The 5,794-nt window shown below is 43.5% G+C and overlaps 1 pseudogene across 1 annotated transcript; it reads right to left on the bottom strand.

Annotated features, from left to right (window-relative positions):
• Window positions 1–4,744: 4,744 nt before the first annotated feature.
• Window positions 4,745–5,334, bottom strand: LOC306782127 (putative nuclease HARBI1; annotated as a pseudogene). The gene has a single exon. The product of its transcript is annotated as a putative nuclease HARBI1 (transcript).
• Window positions 5,335–5,794: the final 460 nt, after the last annotated feature.

Raw genomic sequence — 5,794 nt, 5'->3', positions numbered from 1 at the left:
CTCAGATGGTTCAGTGTAAAAGTAACCCATTCATGCTTAGGATGGGCTAAATGTCAGTCAAATTTCATGTATGAACCTGTATGTATGTGTATGCTAAACTCCATGCGCTGTATTGTATAGTAATCCTAATAACCTATCCTCAGAAGTTCTGGCCTGCACTGTACAACAAGTGCAATGATGGATTAGCCAAACTTCTATACATACTTGGAATAAATCAATGAATTGAAGAAACTAGAGTGAAGCAACAAATATTAGATTTTACACGACAGAGACATCCGAGCCACTGGTAAATTCAACCAAAGGGCTGCTGAGATCAGATCGTTAGCATTGGGAAGACCTTGGATAGTTGGCGCAAAAGGGGTACTCTTTGACCAAGACTGCATGAACTCTACCATACATGTGCAGCCACCTAGCATTCCCCCTCCTCCTTGATGGGGCCCAGGCAGATCCGAGGCGGATCCCCGTTGGGACCTTGCCAGGTCCTTGGCTGAGAGATCTCCCACTGAAATCAGCTGTTCTTATCCTATTTGACGGCTACGAGAGAGTGTGCTTGCCACACAGAGCATACCTTCAATGATTATTATTATAATATCACGCTGCTGTAAAACCTTGACACAGATTGTCGTTTTGATGCAAAAAGCGGCTGAAAGAGTTACTGATTATACCTACTCTGTCCATGAATGCTCTAGAGATGTGTTATTCCACAGATCTGCATGAAAGCAATAAGAGACGTGGGGAACTAATAATATACAGTACGAAATGAAAGCGTGTTTTTCATAAATGTAGTGTAATAGACTGTGTTAAACATATTTTGTACTTGCAAAGCATTTATTATAAGCTAGCTATGCATATTCATTTCAGTGTATTTAAGCACTGTGATCAACTTGAAAAACATGAACATGTTGAGGTATGTATGCACCTTTTTATAGTTTATTCTTGGCCCATAGATACTACCTTAGAGGTATAGGCTACGTCGAATACAGAACCTGCCAACTATTTTGTCGATCAGAAGGCAAAATAGAATACTATTGGATTTTAGAATGTCCAAAGATATGTTTGATTGCTTCATTACAAAAGAAAAATAATACAAATAGATCGAAATAGACATGATGCTTTGGCCTGATTTCAGTTTTTCTAATTGGTTGGATGAAAGGAAGCCTAAGTAAGATGCTGGGTATGTTCCTTCGAGCTTGATGATTTTATAGGCTTTGACACTCCTTGTGAGACTTTAATTATCTTTCTCACTTATTAATTTCTCTAAAAAGTTGCCTGGCTGACTTCCCATTTCTGTGCTTGTCTTACATCTGGTATTCCTCACTGTGTCTCTCTCTACCTGGATCACTGTTTGTGTCCCACTGTGACCGGCCCTGCTCTCCCAGACAGTAATAGGACTGTGAGTATAGAAGGGAAATGTAGTTTAGGAGACCCTCGTTCTGTGTTTAAATGTGTTTTACTATCAAGATCAATGCGGGTTTCTCTCATTAAAAAAACATCTGCTCTGCCTTATTTCCTACATTTGGACAGGATGAGGGGAGCCGAGAGTTCCAGATATGTATACCCAATCTGAAATCATGTTCCTGTTTAAAAAACTGCAGTTACTTGTATAGAAGCATTGCACATAAAAACACTGATAGTTCAGCACTGTGGCTCTCTCCTTGCTTCTAGGAGTGCAGCGCGAGGGTGTGGGAGGAAAAAACTGATGGGAAATAATAGAAAAGATATGACCGGCCAATCAGGGGAGGGAAAGAAGTACAGTCAGAGAAATGGGGCGAGATACTGCAGGAGAAGAAGAGAGCAAGCGAAAGAAATGTAGCAGCGGCTGCAAAAGTGTTTGCTTGAGAGTGCCTTTTAATCAGCAGAGAAAGCACCGGCGAATTGGATAAAATGTTATCTGGGAGCTGGAAAAGTGGAGGTGGAATTTATGGTACATTATGTTCCCGCTATAAACAAGTGCTCCACGAGGTTTAGCTCACAGAAGTCATTCATCACACACAGCTCAAAGCACTCCTTTCCTTTTCTTTGCTTTTGCACGCAGGCTGGAACTGTGCCCAGACTGATTCCAGGCCGCAGATGCACGGAGCGCTACAAAAAGTCAGAGGCAGAGGAGAGCACTTTTTCATTGTTCTACATTCAATCTATATGTCTCTTTCTTTATCTGCGATAAACACATTGTAGGATTTTTTTTGTCTGAGTGGAGACATGTCCAAACACTTTAATGCACACGCTCGTGAAGTAGCAAAGTGAGGAAAATCTTGAGAGTCAATGCTAAAGTCAAACTCAGTAAAAATGCAAGTTCTGGGGGTGGGGGGTTACATCTAGAGCTGCTGGTTAAGAGTAAGGATGTCCGTCAACAAACTAAAGAACATGAGCCTAAAAGCAGAGGGTAGGAGATGGTCCTTGACAGCCCAGAGTTCATTGTGCTTAAGAACCTACAGCAGCTGAGATGAGTTGAAGTGCCTGATTACCTCACAAAAGGCTGAAAGCCCATTTGGACCGGACTAATGTCCTCTGCATATGATGCTAATTGTTCAGTATTTTTACAGGGGGTGACTGGTAATATAGAAAACGTATCTTCAAACCTGTATTTGTTATCTGTTGCTGACATTCCAACAGTCACTTTAATTAACTCGTTAAACCCTCAACTTAACTTCAGTCACTCAGATTAGCAGCAAAGAAAGTGTTGATTGTGTTGATGCCCACCAGAGCCAGATGCTGCCGTGGAAGTTTCAGCAGCTCAGGGCTGCACAGTATAAGTATCAGACCTGTACGACATGAAGTTAAAAGCCACTGCTACTGCTGAGGATGTCACCGGAGATCACTGTTTTGATTTTGATGACTGACTGACTTGTACCATTACATTTAAACATCTGAGAAACCTCCGCAAGTTATTCCTTAAATCAGCTCATTAACTTACAGCCAGACATTTCCCTGTGTCACCAGAGAGCCTTTAGCTCAACTCTATGCTGCTGCTTCCAGGAGTTCCCTGATTATTGATTATGATGCATGACGGTGATACCTTACTACGCTGTATGTTTTTCTAAAAACATTAACAACAAATGCGTTATCTGTGTGGGGCACTTCTCTTTTTTTACATTGATTCTGTCTCCGTTGTGCGCCTCTACATGTTTTAATGTACCACCCCGCAGCCTATCAGTCACAAGTCTATTAATAATGTTGCAGTCTGGTTCAGGTCCAGAATGGATTCACAAATAATTGCAGGTAACTGGTGGGATGCCGAGCTTTGCAGATGCGCTGCAGGTTTGCAAAACCAGGAATGTGTAAGACTCTGGACAGAATAATAAAAGTATTTTGCAAACATTCCTTTTTGCTGCATACATATAGAATGAAAATTTGTGTTTGGCTGATGTTGAACTGCCCACAGTACACAGGCCATGGGACCCACGATTGTCAAAGAATACTGGTCACAGGGTATGCTATTAGTGGGTAACAGCCCCCAATAGGATATTTTAAAGCAGGTTATAGAATCCAAACAAACACTTGCAGCCATTCTCTGTGAGTCACTATCAGACTTGTGTATTGGTAAGTTGATGAACAGTCTGCCGTCCCCACACACGCTGGCGGACCTTATCTCCCCGCTGCTCTGTCAGGATGCTTTATTGACACCTGCAATGCTCCCTCATCCTTATTTTGCTGTTGATCTTCTTTGTCGTGTTTTGTTTTCTCTGTGTCTGTTTCCAGCCTGTTTTAAATCTCCTTTCAGCTGGAGCGAAGGTCACCCCGTGTGCGAGCCATGTGATATGGAAGGCCCCAGCAGTAAATGGTGGAGCAGCAGAAACAAGATATGGTGATAGGAGGTTTAGCGCGGAGCATGTTCAACATTACAGATGGACCCGCGTGGTGGTCCGGCGCGGGGCTCCCACAACTCACCAACTTTTATCTCCATTTAACCTTGAAGACAGCAGATAGAGAGAAAGGGCTGTGGTTTCCCTCTAACACACAAATATCTAATACCCCGTGGCCAACACTCGCAACATTCATTTCCACCATTTGTTCTCGCTGTCACCCCCAGCTCCCTGCTTTGCTTGGTTTTATGATAACACTGAGTTCAAAGTCAAGGATCCACTCAGAACAAATGGTTAGAATTCCCATCTTGGACAGAAACAATTCAGACTCCAGTCTCTTTAAGTCTTATGTTTAAAAAGTGCAGAGAATATGTAGAAAGATCAGCTGGAGGACGACATGTTGCTTGATCTTGATTGAATTCCTATATCCTTAAGATCAGTGGATTTGATTGAAGGGCTGTGCAACTGTCTGCTTTCATCGCCACTCTTAGTCCTTCCCTGTTATGCAAACTTCTGAAATAGATTCATGGATTTGAGCAGATTTTTACTTTCCTTTTTCCAGTGTATTAACTCCATACCCAACTGCTAATATGAGCACCCAATGGACTGTCCAGTTCAACCCCGACCACAGAGTCGACCTTCCCTACCAGCTTCAGCCTGCTGACCTCGCCAGCCTTGATGCCACCACCCCAGCACACTATGACAAAGGGCAATCACTGGCTGCTCCAGACTGGTGAACGACCAGCAGGAGTCTGTTGAATACACTGAAAGATCTGAATCATCCATATGAAGTCTGTTTTTTAATTTGGACCCAAGGTATGAGTCAACCATCTCCACTTCCTCTCTCTGGATTAAACATTGGAAAAGGGGGCATCCTGTTTCTCTGGTAGTCCACTACCAGTGCTTTGGTCTTACTGAGACTGAGCTTCAGGGCTCAGTTATTAAGAAATGATTGGATCAAATGAAAGGATTATGTTGCACGCTCCCTGTGGTTCCACTCACAAGTAGTTAAGGCATGCAAAGCACCTCTTCAGAACTCCATTTGGACGCTCAATAGCACATCGTGTTCTGCAATGAGCAGTGTTGAGGTGTGCCTGCTCAGGTACGTTTGTTACAAGAAAAGGGGTCATCAGCCATGGTAGGATTGAATAGGCACCGTCTTCTTATATCACGGTCAGTTGGTTTACAGCTTTCTGTGCAGAGCGTTCTCCTTCAGGATACGAACATTGTGGATGGACCCAGACCACTTTATGGTGCAGTTTTTTGTGATTGGGTCAGCATCACTCGCAACTTAGATGTTGATGCTATGCCTCCACTTTGGTTGACATACTCCCACTCCCTCTCATGAGGGGCTTGCATATCCACACGAGTGCAGTGGATAACCCCAATAGTATTGGGTATGTTCCCCAAAAGAAAAATACTTGGTCTGGGCAATTTGGTCATCCTTTGAAAATTAAACAAATTAATTGACCAGGTTGGCTAATGCAATTGACACAGCTTTTACCACATCACTCACAGTTGATTTGTCCATTCCTGTATTGTCACCAACAGCGCGGTAGAAAGTCACCGATGCATAGAAGCACAGAGTAATGAGGACCTGTTCTTGTAAGTCTTTTGAGAAGGGCTGAATAAGATAGAATTGGTCATTTCAAACACACTCCCACTGTACAGCAATTAGCTGATTTGCTTCCGCTTGTGTTCTATTCACTAACAAGGACCACGGCAATAACAGAATGAGTTTAGAGGTTTATTGCATAATGAGATGATCGTAAGACGGGGAGAGGTAGGGGTCGAGGGATGAAGGGATGAAGGGTAGGGGTCGAGGGGCGAAGGGATGAAGGGTAGGGGTCGAGGGGCGAAGGGTAGGGGTCGAGGGATGAAGGGATGAAGGGTAGGGGTCGAGGGATGAAGGGTAGAGGTAGAGGAATGAAGGGTAGAGGTAGAGGAATGAAGGGTAGGGTAGGGGTGAAGGGTAGGGATGGAGGGATGAG

The sequence above is a fragment of the Melanostigma gelatinosum genome (assembly GCF_949748355.1).
Source record: "Melanostigma gelatinosum genome assembly, chromosome: 9".
Classification (NCBI taxonomy): domain Eukaryota; kingdom Metazoa; phylum Chordata; class Actinopteri; order Perciformes; family Zoarcidae; genus Melanostigma; species Melanostigma gelatinosum.
This window is presented reverse-complemented; position numbering and strand designations above follow the sequence as displayed.